A 21,063-nucleotide genomic window follows, 5' to 3' on the forward strand; every position below is an offset into this window, starting at 1 on the left:
AGACCAGCATGGGAAACACAGTGGGGCTGCCTTTTGTACAAAAAATAAAATAAATAAAAATAAAAATATATAAGCATGTAGTCTCAATGATAAAAATAAAATAACTAGCTTAGAGCTGGAATTTAATTTTTAATTTTGTCAGAAAAATTTATCTTTTCATCAGAACACTGAGTCCATTTATATTGCTTGTGATTACTGATACATTTGGGTGTGTTTCCATCATCTTATTTTGTGCTATGTGTACAGCTTTTTCAGTTTTTTTCTCTTTCTTGCCTCATTTTGAATTAAACGAATTTGATCCTCACTGAAAACATACAGTATGAACAACTAAAGGGAGAAAACTAACATTATGAACAAAAAGTAATGTTATCCACTAATGCCTAAAAACCCAGCACTCAAAATGTCTGTCTGTTTTTAGGTGAGTTTTGCCTTCTTTACGGGACTTAACCCATAAGTACAGCTCCTCTGTGATCTGCTTATCTGGTCAGTCATGATCAGGTCTAGTTTTGTATATGTGTTTAGTTCCATTTCCCCCTTACTAGTCAAGCAGTTTTATTTTCTCTATACAGTCATATGCCACTTAACGATGGGAATACATCCTGAGAAATTTGTCATTAGGTGATTTTGTCATTGTACAAACATCATAGATTATATTTAAACACTAACTAGATGGTATAGCCTACTACATACTAAAGCTACATGGTATAGCTCATGGTTCCTAGACTACAAACCTCTATAGCATATTACTGTACTGAATACTGTAGGCAATTGTAACACAGTGATAAATATTTGTGTATCTAAACATACCTAAATGTAGGAAATATAATGCATTGTGCTACAATGTTATGATGGCTGATGCCTATGATATCACTAGGTGAGTAGGTGATCGGAATTTTTCAGCCCCATTATAATCTTACGGGATCTCCATTGTTTATGAGGTCTGTCGTTAACCAAAACATCATTATGTGAAACATGGCTGTATATCCTTATCCTTAACAGTTCAACATTCTTACTTAACATAACTAAGATAAAGTCAATATGATTTTACTCTCTTTCCAAACAATACAAAGATCTCATAACACTTTAATTCCTTTTATTCTCCTTCCACCTACCAGCTACTATTGTCCAATATTTTAGTTTTATTTTGTGAAATCAGCTCCCCACAATCAGACATTATATCTCGTGTACATGCAGTCATTATGTTTTGAGTTTAACCACACATGTATAATTATCTTTGCCCACCATTCTTTCTTGTATCTCAGAATTTCCAACTCTCAGATATTTTTCTTTCTGTCTAGGGTATATTTTTTAAAAAGCTTTATTGAGATATGGTTTGCATACCATAGAATTCATCCATTTAAATTGTAGAATTCAATGATTTTTAATATATTCACAGAGATTTGCAACCACCACCACAATCAACTTTAGGACATTTCCGTCATCCCAACGAGAAACTTTATAACCCTTGGTAATCACTCCACATTTTTCCTCAAATCTCCCAGCCCTAGGCAACCACTAATCTACTTTCTGTCTCTGTAGAGTTCCCTATTTTTGACATTTCTTGTAAATAGAATCATACAATATGTGGTCTTTTGTGGCTGACTTCTTTCACTTAGTATAATGTTTTCAAAACTCATTGTGTTACAGCATGTACTCCATGTTTTTTGTTCTCAAATAATAATCCATTGTATGAATATACCACATTTTACATATGCATTCATCCACAAAGTTATATTTAGGTTGTTTCCACTTTTTGGCTATTATGAATAATGCTCCTATGAGCATTTGTGTGTACATTTTTATGTAGATGTACGTTTTCAGTTTTCTTGGGTGTATATCTAGGAGTGAAATTGCTGGGTCATATGATTACTCTGTGTTTAAGATTTCGAAGAATCGTTGAACTGTTTTCTAAGGTGGCTGCACCATCTTACCTTCCCACCAGCAATGTGCAAGGGTTTCCATTCCTCAGCAGCCTTGCCGACACTTGATATTTTATTCTTTTTCTTTTCCTTTTTTTTTTTTATAATTTCCCTCCTTCTGTGTGTGAAGTGGTATTTCATTGTAGTTTTGATTTGCATTTTCCTGTTTTCATGTGCTGATAGGCCATTTGCATATATTCTTTTTTTTTTTTTCTTGAGATGGAGTTTTGCTCTTATTGCTCAGGCTAGAGTGCAGTGGTGCGATCTCGGCTCACTGCAACCTCCACCTCCCGGGTGCAAGAGATTCTCCTGCCTCAGCCTCCTGAGTAGCTGGGATTACAGGGGCCCGCCACCACATCTGGCTAATTTTTGTATTTTTAGTAGAGACGGTGTTTCACCATCTTGGCCAGGCTGGTCTCAAACTCCTGACCTTGTGATTCACCTGCCTTGGCCTCCCAAAGTGCTGGGATTACAGGCGTGAGCCACCGTGCCTGGTCCATTTGCATATATTCTTTGGAGAAATGTCTGTTCAAGTCCTTTGCCTATTTTTCAAATAGCTTATTATTTGTCCTTTTAATATTGAATTGTAAGAGTTCCTTATATATTCTGGATACTAGTCCTTTATCAGATATATGATCTCCACATATATTCTCCCATTCTATAGTTGTCTTTTCACTTTCTTCATGATATCTTTTAAAGCACAAATGTTTTAATCTTAAATAAAGTCCAATTTATCTATTTTTTTCTTTTGCTGCCTGTGCTTTTGACATCATGGCTAAGAAGGTTTTGCCTAATCCTAGGTCACTAACATTGAAACCTATGTTCCTAAGTTTTATATATAAGAGTTTTATAGTTTTAGCTCTTTCATTTAGGTTTATGATCCATTGTAAGTTAATTTTAGTGCATGGTGTAAGGAAAGAATCCAACTTCATCCTTTTGCATATGGATATCCAGTTGTTCTAGCGCCATTTGTTGAAAAGAATATGTTTTCCCATTGAATTGTCTTGGCATTCACCCTTTTTCATAATGTATGATTTTATTTCTGGATTCTCAATTCTCTTCCATTGATCTCTATGTCAATCTTTTTGCCAGGACTACAGTCTTAATTACTTCAGCTTTGTAGTAAGTTTTAAAATCAGGAAGTGTGGGTCCTCCAACTTTGTTCTTTTTCAAGTCTGTTTTATCTATTCTTGGTCCTTTACATTTCCATATAAATTTTAGGATCAGCCCGTCAATTTCTGTAAAACGGCCAGCTGGGATTTTGATAGGGGTGGCACTGAATCTGTAAATCAATTTGGGGTGCATTTCCATCTTAATAATATTAAATCTTCCAGTTCATGAACAGAAGCAATCTTTCCATTTATTTAGGTCTCTTTTAATTTATTTCAATCATATTTTACAGTTTTAAGGGTGCAAGCATTGTTCTTCTTTTGTTAAATGTATTCTTTAGTTTAAAAAAAAATTTAATGCTATTGTAAGTGGAATTGTTTTTCTTACATCCATTTTTCTTGGATTATATATTACTAATGTATAGAAATACAATTATCTGTATACATTGATTGTGTATCCAGCAACCTTGCTAAACTTGTTTATTAGTCTAATAGTTCTTTAGTTGATTCGTTACCATTTCTATACAGAGGAACATATCATCTGCAAATAAAGATGGTTTTACTTCTTTAATTTTTTTCTTGCCTAATTTCCTGGCTACAACCTCCAGTACAATGTTAAATAGAATTGGTGACAGCAGACCTCCTTATCTGTTCTTGACCTTAGGGAGAATAAAGTACATTCTTTAGACTATCCTTTAGTGAGGTCCATTGTGGTAAACTCAGTTTTTTGTTCTTTTTCCCCTCTTGAGATGGGGTCTCAATCTGTCACCCAGGCTGGAGCACAGTGGTGATCTCCCCACCTCAGCGTCCCAAGTAGCTGGGACTACAGGCATGCACCACCACACCCAACTAATTTTTGTATTTTTTGTAGAGACGGAGCGGGGATCTCACTATGCTGCTTAGGCTGGTGTTGAACTCTTGAGCTCGAGCAATCCACTCGCCTCTGCCTCCGGAAGTGCTGGAATTACAGGCACGAGCCACCATGCCCGGCCCCTCCCAGTTATATTACATCTTTGTTCTTGAAATGTGGATTCACCAGATACAGACTTCTAGGTCAACAACTATTTTATTTTAGCAATATAATTTAAAATGCACTAAAAATATTAGTCTACTGTCTTCTGAATTGAATTGTTGCTGCTGAGAAGTCAGCCACCTGTCTAAAGGCTGTTTCATGGGATTTTTTTTTTTTTTTTTGTCTTGCTGGCTGCTTTTATGATCTCTTTCTTTAAAGTATAATTTCTTTTTAACTGACACATAATCAGTCTACATATTTATGGGGAACAATGTGATGTTGTGATACATGTAAACATTGTGTAATGATCAAATCAGGGTAATTAACAAATCCATCACCATTTATCATTTCTTTGTGGTGAGAACATTCAAAATCCTCTCTTCTAGCTATTTTGAAATATACAATACATTATTGTTAACTATAGTCACCCTATTGTGCAAGAGAACGCTAGAACTTATTTCTCCTAACTGTAACTTTGTACCCATTGACCAATCTCTTCTCATTCATCCCTCCTCCCTACCCTCCCCAGCCTCTAATAACCACTATTCTACTCTACTTCTATAAGATCAACTTACTTAGAGTTCGCTTATGGGTGACAATCTCTCTTTCTTAATTCTGCTGCTTCACTGTAATGTGTATACTGGTGGATTTCCTTTTATTTTTAGTGCTTAAAAATTACGGAGTTTTCTGGGTCTAAGGTTGGATGTCTTTTGACAATTCTTGAAAACAGTCAGTTACCATCTCTTCAAATATTACCTCTTCCCCATACTTTCCCCCTTCTCTTTCTAGTATTCTGACTGAACATGTCAGATCTCTATCCTCCACATCTTTTACTTCTCTTTTCTACTTTCCAATTCTTTTTCGCTTTGGACTATATTCAGGATAATTTCTGCAGTTTCGTTTTATATTTTACTAATTCTGTCTTCACAGGTATGTACTCTTATTTGACCCATACTTTGAATTCTGCCATTTCAGTGACTATATTTCCCATTTCTAGAAGTTTCATTTGGCCGGGTGCAGTGGCTCACGCCTGTAATCCCAGCACTTTGGGAGGCCGAGACGGTGGATCACCTGTGGTCAGGATTTTGAGACCAGCCTGGCCAACATGGTGAAACCCCATCTCTACTAAAAATACAAACAAATTAGCCAAGCCTGGTGGCAGGCGCCTGTAATCTCAGCTACTCAGGAGGCTGAGGCTGGAGAATCGCTTGAGCCCTGGAGGCGGAAGTTGCGGTGAGCCAAGATGGTGCCATTGCACTCCAGCCTGGGCAGCAAAAGCAAAACTCCATCTAAAAAAAAAAAAAAAAATTTCATTTGATTAATTTCCAAATCTATTTTGTTGTGCAGACTCTGGTTACTTGTTCATATTTTCAAGCTTCTCTTATTTTTGAAACATCCTGTATTTTGCATCCAGTTTCAATGTCACTTGTCTTTTCTGGTCTGATTCTCCTGTCTGTTGTTTATACTGACTCTTGTTCGTGGTATTTTGTTTCTTTGTGTGTTTTATAATTTTTCTACTGAGACCTCCTATTTCCTGGAACATTATCTGTAGGAGTCTTTACAATTACATCCCTCCAGAGAGAGTTTATATTTGATCCTGCGCATCACGTTTGAGCATTACGAACCTAGGGCCACATTAAACTGAAGTCTCTACTGGAAGTTTATTGATGCATATAGGTAGCACCAATTCAGGAGCAAAGGCACATCAGGGCTGGCTTATGCTTCTGCATTCTCATTGTAGACGTTTTTCCTCTTCCACATGATGTCATGCTTAAGATGGATACATTTCCTTGCTTCCCGTCTGTGCAGTGGAGTTAGTTATTCTTTTTTATTTTTAAATGGAGTTTTGCTCTTGTCGCCCAGGCTGGAGTACAATAGCACGATCTCGACTCACTGCAACCTCCCTCCGGGGTTCAAGCACTTCTCCTGCCTCAGCTTCCCGAATAGCTGGGATTACAGGCACCCTCCCACCACACCCAGCCTTTTTATTTTTTTTTGTATATTTAGTAGAGACGGGGTTTCACCTTGTTAATCAGGCTGGTCTCGAACTCCTGACCTCAGGTGATCCACCCACCTCAGCCTCCCAAAGTGCTGGGATTACAGGTGTGAGCCACCACACCTGGCTGGAGTTATTTATTCTTTACCCTTACACTAAGAATTGAGTTCTGTAGGCTCCCAACTTCATGAGGAGTTCTCTTATAGACCCTCCACTTTGAGCAAGCCACATAACACTTACTATTATTATGTGATTTTTGGTGGTGGTGATGTGTGTAGGTGTGGGTTTTGTCAAGCACCTGGCAAGACTAATGTTCTGAGGGACACCCTTGAAGTGTTGGTTCAATGGCACCTGCTGGGGCAGCCTGGGTGATCGTCCATCAGTCAGACAGGGATCTCGGGCAGGGCAGATCACAGCAGACCCTGTTGCCTTCTGATCTCCCTGGAGGAATGGGAGGAAGGTTTTCCCCCTCCCAATGCCAAGCCAACCAACCTTCAGCATTCTGAATCTTGGGGCTCCAGATCCCAGGTGCCAGGGGATAGATGGCCTGGTTCTATTTCAAGGTTGTTCCTGAATAAAACCTCCATCCAGGTATTTATCTGGGAAGAAGAGAGAAGAGCCAGTGTTGGGAGTTGGGACTGGGCCTTTGGCCACACTGAGGAGGGAAAATCCCTGCAACCAAAGTGAGGAGGAGTGCTTAGACTTTCCATGGGCAGCAAGGTCCAAGGCCTACTCCCAAGTGGCCCTCCACACTGCGGGACGGCTGCAGTGATCCCAGGAAATGGGTGTTGACCTCGTAGCTTGACAGCATTGGTGAAAAGTCCTTGTCGTTCAGCTAACACTGACAGCAAAGGACCAGCCATTTAGCTTTGAAATGGACCTTGAGGAATTAGGAGTGAGCGCCCCGCAGGCAACCAAGGCGGACTGAAGGTCCCCTTGTAAGTGGGGCAGGGGTTTGCGGTGCATGGTCTCATTGAAGCCTCACACCCGCACACTCGCCCCCAGAGGCAGGTCCTATTATCATCTGAGATGAAGCGGAAGGAGATAAAGTCCCTTATCCAGGGTCGCCCTGGTGGTGAGGGGAAGAGCCTCAGTGTGCACTGGGGGTACGTCTGGTTCAGTCTCCAGGACTATAACTGCTGGAGCTGAGCAGCCTCCAGCTGGGGAAGCATCTGACCAGATCCCACCCACTGAGGAGCCTGGGTGGGGGAGGATCTTCACGTTGGTCCCAGGGCACAGCCCCTCCTCCACCCAGGATGTGTCATCCTCACAGGGGCAGCCAGGGGTGAAGGGTAAGCCGGCTGGGGGCGGGGTGGGACCAGGGAGGGTGACGTCACCGCTGGGCTTAGTAATGCTTTGGCAGAGCCTGAAGCACCCACCTTGGGAGGAAGGGGAAGGAGGAAGGGCAGCGCTGGAGCCAGCATCCAGGAGGCTGCCAAGTCGGCGATCAGAGATGGGCACCCTGCCAGGAGCACCCCAGACCAGGCCTCTTGGGCAGGGGGCCTCTGGGAGAGGAGAGACACTCTTGGCGTGCTGGGAGGGGACCCTGCAAAGCGGTGTCTGTATCAGAGTGAGTGCAGAGTGATCCTCGGACTGTCTGTCCATCTGACTGGCAAGGCTGGCGGCCAGCCGTCCCCTGATCAATGCCCGACTGTCTGACCGCCTGACCGTTGAGTCCTGTCGCTGGCAGATGGATTGCCTGACTGATTTATGTGACTGACACTTGGAGAAGCCATGAGGGATGGGCCAAATCTCTGTCCACATCCATGAGACCCTGGGCTACCCTCAGAACCTGATGCCACCTCTTATGAACACCCAGGGTCAGGCGAAAGAAGAGAGAAAATGAACATCTCCTGAGGTTTAGCAAATACCCAGCCTTGGGCCAGATGCTGGAGGGACACACCCAAATCTGACAGGGCCCCGCCCTCAGGAGCCCGCATTCTAGCAGGGGAGACAGAGTCACAGCCGTAATGGCAGAAACCAGTGCATCAGATAAGCAGACTCAGGGGAAAGGGAAAACAACTTTATTCTTGTCACCCAACATTTTTTTTTCCACTTTTCACGATTCTTTTGCAGGTGGAAGTTCGTCCCCCCGATTCCTGGATGAAAACTCAGGCAGCCCCACAAGTTTTCTGACCCCGGTTAGGCGATAAAAATTCTTAGGTCACTTTAAATTGCAAATACAGAGTCAGGTTGGCATTAAAAGTGTCTGGTCCAAGGTAGTAACCGCATCTTTGAACTTGGTTCAACGCTAACCCACCTTTCTGCCCTTGCTGCCCTCTGCCGGCAGCAAGCTGGAGAAGGGGCTTGGTTCTACTTTGCCCCTGCACATGCCCTTGCTCCGTGCCCCTCTTCCCCCATATTGCTACAGACTGAGCATCCCTAATTCGAAAATTCAAAATCTGAAATGCTCCCAGATTCAAACCTTTTTGAGTACCCATGACATGACACTAGGAGTGTAGAATATTCCACCTAACCTCTGTTTTCTGATGGTTCAATATGCACAAACTTTGTTTCACGTACAAAGTTATTTCAAATAGTCTAGAAATTACCTCCAGACTATGTGTAGAAGATGCATATGAAACACAAATAAATTTTGTGTTTAAGGCTTGGGTCCCATCCCCAAGATATCCCATCATGTATCTGTAAATATTCCCAAATCCAAAAATATCCCAAATCTTGGCCAGGCACGGTGGCTCATGCCTGTAATTCCAGCACTTTGGGAGGCTGAGGCGGGTGGATCACTTGAGGCTAGGAGTTCAAGACCAGCCTGGCCAACATGGTGAAACCCCATCTTTACTAAAAAATACAAAAATTAGCCGAGCGTGGTGGCATATGCCTGTAATCCCAGCTACTTGGGAGGCTGAGGCTGGAGAATCGCTTGACCCTGGGAGGTGGAGGTTGCAGTGAGTTGAGAACCTGCCACTGCACTCCAGTCTGGGCAACAATAGCGACACTCTGTATAAAAAAAATGTCCCAAATCTAAAACACTTCTCATCCAGACATTTGGGGTAAGGGACACTTACCCTGTATTTGCAGTTCCAGGGGCTGCCAGGGCATAGCCCGGAAGGGAGAGGAGTCGGGAAGGAAAGGTTTTGTCTCACTGGTTCTGTCGTGGGATGGCTTCTGCTCACAGGGCATGGCAGAGGGCAGGGCTGACTCTATGGGTTCTTCTGGATGCCTCCTTCCTGTCCCGGGAGCCTTTGGCTGCACTTCCCACACCGCAGGCCACGGGCATCCTGCAGGTGGCTGCTGCCCGCTCTAACTCTGGCTTTCCACGTCCACCCCACACTCGTGCTGTGCTGTAACGCTTCCCAGATTTACTTGTCCACATAATTCTGAAGAGGAGGAGGAGGAAGAGCTGTGTTTTGTGAAACTTCTTGGTAGACCAGGCCCATGTTTGGACCCCAGAAAATATTCCTGTTTTCTACCCTCTGGTGAACTCTGGGGAATTCCAGCCAGTCCCAACCTCAGATCCATCTCCTGCTTATCCCTAGCAGGCAGCAGCCTTTGCTGGCCTTTTTAGATTTTCCTGGTGGGAGCCAACTTTGTCTAGGCTTCTGCATCCCCAGCTCACTGATGACACACGTTACCATCCTCTCACAATCCACTGGGAAGCTCTAACCAAGCCATAAGAGGGGCAGGCACTTCCAAAACAGCCCCTCATAGGGGCTAGAAATCTAAGCATCCCCAGATCTCCCTCCAAAGAAATCCTTTTGACAAAACATCTCCTTCTCTCTAGTCACTGGAGCTTTTATATCCTCAACAGTCAGGCCATTAGCCTGTTCTCGGCCCAAACTTCCAACATGGCTCTTATTCCATGATAGGACCCCGCATCTGTCCCCAGCTGCACTCCTTCCCCAGGGTCCCCAAGCCCAGGAAATAAGGCTTCAGCATACTCAGTTGCTCAAGCTGTATCTGTACCTTGCAGTCTAACTCCAGTGCGCCCTTTTGCTATGGACTTGCCCATCTCACACCTCTCAGCCCTGGCGCCTGCTGTGTCTCCTGCATTCTCTCTCCTCCAGGGCCTGGCGAATATGGCTCACCTTTGGCTGTCCAGGGTCGCTCTCGGTCTCCTGCCTGCAAATCCTTCCTGTCTCTCAAAACAGCCTGAACTCTTAAGGTTGTGCAAGTGCTGCCGTCTCTGGAGCTCTGGGGAGGCTCCCCGGGTCCTACAGATCTGAGTTGCATCTGACAACACATATGTGGACACGCTGGAACTCACCCATTCATTTGCTGAGCACCTACTGCATGCCAGGCACTGTGCTAGGCACTCGGGATACAGTGGTAAAGAATCAATAACATCCCTGTACACACTCAGGAGCCCCGCAGCATACATGTGGACACACGCACACACACACGCACACATGCACACAGACATAAACAAACACCCCAGTTTACAACAGCTTTCCTGGGGTCTGGACTTCATGAGGCCTAAGTTCATAGTCAATATCTAACAATAAAATGTCCCTCTTGGCTGGGCACAGTGGCTCACGCCTGTAATCCTAGCACTTTGGGAGGCCGAGGCGGGCAGATCACCTGAGGTCGGGAGTTCAAGACCAGCTTGATCAACATGGAGAAACCTGGTCTCTACTAAAAATACAAAATTAGCTTGGCATAGGGGCGCACGCCTGTAATCTCAGCTACTCGGGAGGCTGAGGCAGGAGAATTGCTTGAACTTGGGAAGCGGAGGTTGTGGTGAGCTGAGATGGCGCCATTGCACTCCAGCCTGGGCAACAAGAGCGAAACTCCGTTTCAAATAAATAAATAAATAAATAAATAAATTAATTAATTAATTAATGTCCCTCTGGCTGCCTTCTCTCCTCCCCACCTGTGCTGGGCTGAAAACAGACTAATGGCGTGCCTGTGCTCAGGAGGTGGGAAGCAGTGAGGTGGGCATTTCATGTTCCAAACGTCCTCACCAAGTTCTAGTCCTAATGCCTGCCAGTGACTTCAGACTGGCCACCCCTCCTCCGGACCATGACAGAAATGGGAGATGCTGCCGACCATCACCAATCCCTCTTTCTTCTCCTTTCCCCAGCCTTTCTAGGCTGGGGCAGCTCTCCTTCCAGAGCCTAGGGTGCCACCTCCAGGAAAGGCCCACTGGGCTAATCCCAGGCCTGAGGTTTTGTCCTGACTAGGCCTCCTTTAGAAAGTGCTGCCCCTGATTTCCTCCTAAGTGGAGTGGACACAGGACATCATGCTCAGGGCGTCCTTTCCCCCAGGGGCATCCTGATTCATAGGACCCTGGACTTGTCACACGCTGGGACTGCAGCCACCTTCCTCCGACTTCTAGAGGTGGTCATTGTGAGGTTGGAGGCTGGTGCCCCATCCTTTTGGGTCACTGGTGGCAACACCCCTCCACCTTTCCTCTTCCTTCCCTGGAAGACTGGCACCCATCCTCAACACTGCCTCCATGCCTCCTCCTTCAGGAAGCCCACCAGGTCCCTCTCCCTCTGCCTTCTATCTCAGACAGGAGGAACCCCAGGCCCAACCCTCTGAGACACATAAGCAGTATATTCACTTTTCTCCTCTCCAAGCTTTGCTCTAAGCCAGCATTTCTAAAACTGCCTGTGTATCTGAATCAACCGAGGTACTTTTAAAAGCCCAGATTTCCGGCCAGGTGTGGTGGGTTACGCCTGTAATCCCAGCACTTTGGGAGGCCAAGGTGGGTGGATCACCTGAGGTCAGGAGTTAGAGACCAGCCTGACCAATATGCAGAAACCCCGTCTCTACTAAAAAATACAAATTTAGTCTGGCGTGGTGGTGCATGCTTGTAATCCCAACTACTCAGGAGGCTGAGGCAGGAGAATCCCTTGAACCTGGGAGGCTGAGGTTGCAGTGAGCTGAGACGGCGCCATTGCACTCCAGCTTGGGCAAGAAGAGTGAAACTCTGTTTCAAACAAACAAACAAACAAAACAAAACAAAACAAAACAAAATCCAGCCCCGATTTCCAGAGCCCCCTCCTACCCAAAGAACCAGAATCTCCAGGGGTGGGGCCCCAGAATCTGGATTTCTAGCAGAAGGTGCAGGTGATTATCAGGTCACACAAGTATAAGACCCCACTCTAAAAGAACTTATCATTGCCTGAGTTCTTTTCTGCATCACATTATTTCATGCTGCTACTGACAATGGGGCCTGTTGTATTCATTCATTCATTTATCCAACAAATATGCATTAAGTGCTCATTATGTGCCAGGCACACGCTCCAAGCTGGGGACAGGGCAAGGAATGAACCAGAAGCCCTTGAGGAACTTAGGGTTCAGCGGAGAAGACACAGACTTCAACCAGCAATGATAACTATCAGGAGAGCGCCTTTGGGGGCGAAATGCCCATTGGGGCACGGCAAGCTTGCTCCACATCTGCAGAATTTCTTTCTTTTTTGTAATGACTCAAAAAGGCTTCTTTTTTTTTTCTTTAGCTTTCTGAACTAAACACACTGTGCTTGTGCCTTCAACACTTTCCCAACAATTTCCTGCTCCTCCATGAGGAAAGCACATTGCCTCCTTTCCCGGACACATTCAGCACGTGCGGGACCACCTTGGGCCTTGCTGATGTGTGTTTTCATTTTAGATAACCTCATAAGAACTGTGGGTTCTGCCTGGGCACACGCCACATGCAGATTTCGGTGCCTTTCGGACCGTCTTGGCATAAAAGTAAACAATTCTATTGCCAGGGACTCAGGACGCCGAGTTTTGTTGGAGGCTGTATCATAGGAAAGCCTACAATGGTGTGTCACACTCTGGGCCATGCTGAGTGCCTAAACTCTAGACATCTTTAAAAAAACCTGACAGCTTTTCTAAGCCTGAACCTCTGCTAAATCACTTAGTCCTGGCAACAACCCTATGTGGTTGGAACCATTATTATGCTCATTTCCCAGAGGAGGGTCTAAAAGAGATTGCAGAGTCTGGATTTGAACCTATGGGCCAGGCATTTGCACAGGGGAGGCCCTCCCCATAGAAAGGGTGGCGGAAGGGCAAGGCCACCTCTGTCACTGGGGCTGTGCTCTGGGGAGTTCCCTGAAGGCGGATCTGAGGGAGGAGCAGGAGTTAGGTGGAAGAAATAAGGGAGATTGTTCCAGGAACCAAAGGAGCACAGCTCACTGATGATGGAGATATGGCAGAGGAGTTTAGGGCACTAGGAGACCCCGGCGGCCAGCAACTTCATCCAGGGCATCAAGCAAGCCAGTGTGGAGCATGACCTGACCTGCAGCTGGTGAATTGGGCAGGGCGTCTATACATTTGCAAGTACGACCCACCCTGAGAAGGGAGGCTGGTGGCCACGAGGCTGAACCCCTGGGCTGGGAGTCAGGGTGACTGAGTCCAAACCTTTTGTGGCCACTCACTCACCCAGACCCTGGGCAAGTTACTTAACCTCACTAAGAATTCAGGTCTTAGGATTGTTGTGGGAATAGCTAAGATCATGTGTGCAAAGTGCTGAACACTTAATTCATATTGCTGTCTGTGTGGTTATGTGGCTCTGAGAATATTTCTGTTCAGTTTCAAGATGAGGAGACGGAGGTCCAGAGAGGCAGGGTGATTGGTCTAAGGTTTCTCAGCCAGTCAGGGCCTCCAGGGCAGGGATATTTCCAGCACCCAAATTGCCCTAGGGGAAGGCAACCATGTGTGGTTGTGGGACAGTGGGTTGCCTCATTGCCTAGAAGACCCCCAGGCCTCTCAGCCTCTCACCTCTGTGTCCTCCTGTTCCCACACACTGGTGAAGGCTCCGTGCAGTTAGACTCTGGTCAGGACATCTGGGTGGGAGCCTGCTTCCAGTCTGAAGGAGGAACCCTGGGTCGGGGGTGGGCTCTGGGACCCTTGAGAGACCTGTGGCTAAGCCCCACCTCCAGGGAAGTGATGGCCCCGGGAGGAGAAGACAGCCTGGGCGGACTCTCCCTGAATTTCCCATTTGTAAACAGTGCAGCTGGGGAGGGGTAGGGCCCAGTGCCCAGTTTCTGGTGGTGGAAGATGGCAGCGGTCCAGCAGCTAAGCAGAGGGGCGGGTGGGGATGAGCGATGGCTGTGGCTGTCAGCTGCAGACACAAGGGAAGCAGGCTGGAGCCTGTGGCTATTTCTCCTCCCTCCAGGACATGTGACCTCCTGCTGTCCTCGTTGGCCAGCTCACAGCATTACCCAGAGCTTGAGCTTGAGCACCATGCCCAGCCCAGGAGCCAGCCACCTCTGAGAGTCAGCGGACGTTTTCCAACAGCCCCACTAGCCTTTCTCCTCTCCACCTTCCAGCCCCTTACCTGCCATACACAGAACCCAGGGAAGTTTCAAAATCCCTTTTTTAAAAAAGCCACAGCTGTGGTGATAAATTAAGAAGAGACCCTGCCTGAATTCAGCCAAACCTGGAGTTGAATCTTGTTTTGGTCACTTACTAGTTAAGGGACCTCAAGGTGGCCACTTCGCCTCTCTGGAACCTCAGAGTTTTCTCAGCTGTAAAGTGGAGCTAATCCCAACGACCCTCAAGTTGCCATAAAGGCTACATGGGCAGAGTAAGAGCATGCCATAGGGAGCCAGAAAATGTGTCATGAAAGAACGAACACTCTGAAATAAGCACATAACAGGCCCTCTGTAAATATTTACTGATTAAATAGCAGGTGGAATCAAAGAGAAATAAATTATCCCGTCATCTGTGTCTTTTGTCTTTCTCTCCAGAAGCCTAAGGGAATTAGAGGCATTGACTAGGGGTGAGAGAAGAACAGGGTGAGACAGGGCATAATTCTTGGGGACGGAAGGCTGAGAACATTCTTAATGATGTCAGCTCCCGTGTGCAGAATACATTACACTCTCTCAAGTGATGCTGATTCTCTCTGACATTAAGGCTGTTCTGGAAGGGAGATTCAGACACCACACCCATGAAGACAGATTTTAGGTTCTCATCTGATCTCTGTCTCTTACTATTCAGCAGGCTTAGACCAGACTTATGTCTCCTCTGAGCCTCTGTTTTCTTATCTATAAAGTGTGCATCCTAATACCAACTCTCAGGGCTATTGTGAGGATTAAATGAGTCAGGGGACTCATGCAATGTATGTCAAATGCTTAGTGCTGGGCCTGGTGTAAAACAGGCCTTCAGCAAATGGTAGCTGTCATTATGATTACCTATCCTATCAGTTAGCTATTGCTGTATAATAAACTACCCCCAAATTTAGGGCCCGAAACAACCACCATTTGTTTAGCTCATGATTCTGTGTGTCAGCCATTTAGGTTGGGCTCAGCTAGGTGGTTCATCTGGTCTTCTCCTGCGTCTGAAGTTGGCTGCAGGTAGGGTGGTGGTTCTGCTTCTGGGGGTAAGTTGGCTGTTGTCTGGGATGATGGAGTACTGACCCGGTTGCCTCTCATGCTCCAGCAGGCTAACTTGGGCTTCTTCATGAGGCAGTGGCAGGGTTTTGAGAGAGTGAGGCAATGAGACGAAGAAGTGGGGACAAGTGTGCAAAATTCCTTGAGACTTAGAATTGACACACTATGTTTTCCCCCACATTCCATTAGCCAAAGGAAGTCACACAACCAGCCATCAGAGAGGTGCTAGCTGCATAGTCATGTTGCAGACAGCATAGATACAGGAAGGGGAATAAGTGTGACTATTTTTGCAAACAATGACCACATGCAACTAATTAGGGAACATCTGAGACAGAACCACGTCCCCTCAACTCCCAGTGCCATGACTTCCACCCTAGCTGCTCACTCTGCCCTGTGACACTGGCAGGAAAGCCGATTGCTCTCCCACGAGGCTTCCCCACTACATTCTCTATTCCCCAGTCCGAGCCAGGCTGCCACCGTCACAATCCTTTTCCGAAGGAGATGGAAACCAGACTCCATATGGGACCAGGCACAGGTATCCCACACATGGAGTCATGGGGGTCTGATGACCTGCGTCCCCCATAGACTGACGCAGGATGGAGTCCCTGCCCTGCTCAGTCCTCAGAGGAAGGAAATACACACAGCCCACCTGGACAACCCCTCCGCCCAGCTGTCTGCTAAATAAACTCATTAAGCAATTCCTGACGAGGCATTTTAGATCATCACAAGCTACAGATAGTTTCCGTTGACCTCTTGGAAAAGGTTTTCCTGACCACATAGACAGGAGGCCCAGATTAGTTCCCCTTGTGGGTAGGGGGTGCCTGGTTCTCATTTGTATTCACACTGTGATTGGTTCCCATGTATCCCCTTGAACTCTGGGCCAGTCAGCCCATGGGACTGAATTCATTCCTCCATGTCCTGGTGGAGTGGCAACCTCCACAATGCCCCGGGCAATGAGGACATCAAGGGACAACCACCAGCCTGGGGACCAGCTTGTCTTACCTTGTGCACTTCCTGGCAGGTAGAGACAGAGCCTTGATCACCTTTGCTGCCCTCTCTGTCCCTGACATGGGGCGCTTTTTCTGCTGTTTGTGTTTTTTCCCTGTGCCTCCCCTACAACTGGACTGTCAGCTCCACAAGCTTGTTTACCTTGGTGACCCCTGATTCCTTTCACAATGCCTGGCATAGAGTGGGTGCCTGATAAATTCTTATTGGATAGATTGATGGAGGAAAAGTTGGGTTTAACGGACTTGTACCTCCTTAGAAAAGGCCCACTCCTCTTCTCTTTTTATGAACCAGGGATCTTCATTCCCACTGGCCTTGAGAACTATTGGAAAGGATATAGAGTCACAGGCCCCAGGGGCCAACCCCAGTTTCTTCAGTCACTGTGACTCTGGATCTGAAGATAGATTTGTGAATCCAATGTGAATGACTCCTGGATTGTGTAGTGGGTCAGGGCTATGGCAAACAGCTTAGCTTTTCCAAGTTACGGTTTCCACACTCTAAAAGGGTGGGGGGAGCAAGTGTGGCTACACTGTTGGGGTGACAGGGTTAAAGCTTAACACTAAATCCATGGTGGCTGCTGTGACGATGATGATGATTTGGAAGGAGATAGGGTCCCATGGCTGCTGGGGTCCACCATGCCCTCTGCAGTGGCTGCCTGCACTCTCCTCTTGCTGCCCTGCTGCCTCTTTGCCTGCTGCGAGTCCCACCTCACCCCAAAGGGTCAGCCCTGCTCATCTTCCTAGCTCCCCCAGCTGGGGTCCTGCTTATAGCATTGTTCTCACTCCCACTCTCTGTTCCTCCCCTTTATGGGCTCCCTTGGGTTTAGAGCCTGCCCTCTGGGGAAGGCCTTGATATGGTTTGGCTCTGTGTCCCCACCTAAATCTCATCTCGAATTGTACTCCCATAACTCCCATGTGTTGTGGGAGGGACCCAGTGCGAGACAAGTGAATCATAGGGCGGTTTCTCCCACACTGTTCTCATGGTAGTGAATATGTCTCAGGAGATCTGACGGTTTTATGAGGGGTAACCCCTTTTGCTTGGCTCTCCTTCTGTCTTCTCTCGTCTACCACCATGTGAGATGTGCCTTCTGCCTTCCTCCACGATTATGAGGCCTCTCCAGCTACGTGGAACTCCATTAAAACTCTTTCTTTTGTAAATTGCCCAGTCTTGGGTATGTCTTTATCAGCAGCATGAAAATGGACTAATACAGGCCTCTCTCCTTCCATTTAAGCAGACCCCCACCTACCCACTAAGTGGGTTCCCCGACAGCTTCCCCATGGAAAGAACTCAGACACCACCCCAAGTGCCTGAGTCCTCTATGAACCAGGACCAAGAGGATTGGGTGCTGGGATCGCAGGGCCCCTGTCACCCTGGAAGCCGCAAGCTGGGCTCACCCAGGTGTGTCATGCAAGGCAGGGCAGAGGATGGACCCCTCCACTCCTATCAGCTGCCATCAGCATCCCCTCCCACCCACACAGTCCTCCAAGAGGCTGCTGGGGACTCTCCAGCTCTCTCCTTCCACTCCCCACCTCCGCACAGCCCCTCTGCACTCCCAGCTGTTCCTGCTGGCCACCCCTCCGCCCCCAGCATCCTGCAGGAAGCCCACTCCTGTCCCAGGGGCTACTGCTTAAGGCATCTGAGGTCACTTGGGGAGAGGCACTTGGCTCTGGGCCTGACATTCCCCTTGCTCAGAAGGCAGGTGCTGGGGAAATGATGTCAGAGGGGGCAGCTGGGGGCTGGGGTGCTCACAGCTCAAATGTCCCCTAATGGCCCTCCTACCTGCTCACCCTCCCACTAGGCAAGAGGCTGAGTACAGGTTCTTACCTGCCCCAGCCCCAGCCCCTTGGGCCAATCAACCATCCCTGCCCTGGAGGCACCAAGTCCTCAAGTCCTCCTGTGGGCCTCATTCCTGCTTAGAGAAGGTATCCCCAGGGGATGAGAAACCTCCCCTTGAAGGTGGTGCCAGTCCTGGAATGGGCGGCTTGGGGAACAAGCTCACTGTGTATGTGATAGCATTTGGCTCCCACAATAGCACTGGGAATGAGGAATAAGAGTCCCCATTTTCCAGATGAGACTAAGAGAGGTGAAGTCACACAGCCCATCACATCCAGTGGCAGCTGCTCTGATTCTATTTGATTTCAGTTAGGAAGGGGATTGCCAGGGCAATGGCTGATTCCTGTACTGTGGCTGGAGGGGACGGGGCTGAGCGGTGAACACTTCCTCCCACTTTCCTGTTTGTTCAGCGCACTGTTCACTCTACTTCCTTCCACAGGATGGGGCCTTGGATGGGCCCCAGGGATACCACAGCAACACTCGGCTTCAACTGTGCTGTCAGCAGTCGGCAGTGTGTGCTGGTATGTACCTGTGTACGTGTGGGAGGGTGTACTGTGTGCATGCATGTGCTGTGTGTGCACGTGTGTCCTGGTGCATCAGTTGTGTGCAAGAGTCTCTACACTCATCAGAATGCAGGTGCCATGTGGGCAGGAGTTTGTGTGTGTTCACTGCTGTGTTCCTAAGATCCTAGAACTGTGCTTCACAAATAGTCTGTGCCATTAAGTATTCATGGGATGAATGAATGAATAAATGGATAAACCTTAGCCTACAGCCCTAAAGACCCCAGAGAACAGCCAGACATTTGCCCCGAGGCAGCGTGGCAACTTGGGTCTCTGTCCCTCTGCAGAGGAGAAAGGCGATGGGAGCGCTGGCCCAGGAGATGCCTGGTGGCTAGATGCTCCAGCATCACCAGTGTGCCCCTACATACGGCTCCTCTTAGCCTGCGGGACCTGCTCACCTGGAAGACCCGGGGCAGAGGCTGGAGGCAGCTCTGCTAGGAGACAGGATGGGGGTCAGTGGCAGAGGGGGCTCTGCAGTGTAGGCCCGGGAAGGCCAGGCAGGAAGACACTTGGCTCTCCCTGTTCACTACGGGCCACCCACAGCTTAGTCTCAGGGGAGAAGAGCTGGGGACCGAGCCCTCAGGGGTCTTCAGGGCCTTGAGTGTGTGCGTGTGAGAGACAGAGCGCATGCATGTATGTGCACATGTACCAGGCTGCCATTCAGCAGTACTCACCCAGTCAGCCATGCCAGTTATTATGAATAAAATGGTGAAATATTTCCATGCCAGTTGAAAATCCCCCCGCCAGTCCAACCTCTCAGAGCTCCAGCACCTCCTGCCAATCCACATATAAAGATCCTATTCCAGCTCAGGCCTGGCTTCCATTCCCATTGGTCAGTGGCCATGCCAATCAGTGCTCCCCAAAGTCCAGCTTCCTGGACACATCCTAGGCACTGTCTCTAACACCCTTTGGCCCAGCCATTCTTCCTGCCTGCCCCAGGGAGCTGTGGGTGGGCACTGCCAAGGAGCACCCTTGTACCCTCCTCCACACAGTACCCATGTACCAGTCCTCTGGGCCTGGCAGGGCCCTTGGCAGGACAGATGGCAGCCCACAGAGGGCCCAGGGAGGGCAGCTGGAAGGTGTGGAAGCCCCAGATGGGCGTGGGATGGATTAGCGGCTGCAGGGACGATTCCAGGTGTTAGATAGACATGGGTCTACGTTCCCTCTCTCCCAAAACCTCGTAGGTCAGAGGTAAGTGGGGTGCTAAAACTGGGTGCTCCCCAGGAGGTTGAAATGAGGAACCCAGCAGGCTCAGAGCTCACAGTGACCAGATTTCACAAAAGCGAGGGTCAGGGCCTCACAACACCACATGTCCTGAGGCTGTTCTGGGACATGAGAGGGCAGGAGCCAGTGGAGCCAGGAGGATGGTCTTTGAAGTCAGATACATGGGGTTCAAATCCTGGCTCCGGCCCCTTCCAGCTGTGAGCTCTGGGCAGGATGGACATGACAGAGGAAGCTTCGATAACCTCTGACGTTTTCTCAGTCCTCTATTTTGCAAACAGCTTTGAGCCCACCCTCAGCCTGCCAGGCCCTGGGTCGCACAGGAAGATGGAGATGGAGCTGGACTCAAATTCAGGTCCCCTTGCTCCCAGTGAGAAAGCATTTATGAAAAGACACCCAATAGCTCTCTGCTACCCTTCCTGAGGGTGGAAGCTGTGGGGGGCCAGGGAAGTCAGGCCAGGTGGAAACATCAACATTTCCCTCTTCTCCCCCATCCCAGAGGGAGGCGGCCAAGGCCACAGGGGACCCCACTGCTGACACCTCCTCAGCTGCCACATGCGCTGGGAGGTCAGCACATGGCTTGGGACAGACATTACTCCAGGTCTGAGAATCTTCCGGAATCACCGTGAAGGGGTGCAACTAGGCAGATTCCTTGTCGCCATCCCAGATCTGCAGTGCCAGAATCCTTGAGCCTTGGAATCTGCATTTTCACAAGTGCTTCCACTGGAGTGGGATGCCGGCAGGCCCGGGTTTGGTGAGACTGGGAGTAACCACGGAACCTTTGGGCTCTGCTGGGCTCCTAGGCTGAGGCTGCAGCGCCGCCTGGTGGTCCCCGCTGAGACACCACTCTAGCCGCTGCCCCGCCCGGCCCCACTGCAGGGAGACAAGAGTTCTGCTGCCGGCCGGCTCCTCCAGAAATGAGAGGAGAAGGCGGGGCAAGTGCCCTCTGGGCTTCATGACGCTGGGCAAAGGGCATGCTGGGGCTCAGTCGTCAGAGCCGTGCACAAGTAAGAACTAGCTTCTTTTTTCTTTTTTCTTTTCTCTCTCTGTCTGTTGTTTCTTTCTTTTTCTTCCTTTCTTTCTTTTTTTGACAGATTCTCGCTCTG

Source organism: Theropithecus gelada, chromosome 14, assembly GCF_003255815.1.
Source record: "Theropithecus gelada isolate Dixy chromosome 14, Tgel_1.0, whole genome shotgun sequence".
Classification (NCBI taxonomy): Eukaryota; Metazoa; Chordata; class Mammalia; order Primates; family Cercopithecidae; genus Theropithecus; species Theropithecus gelada.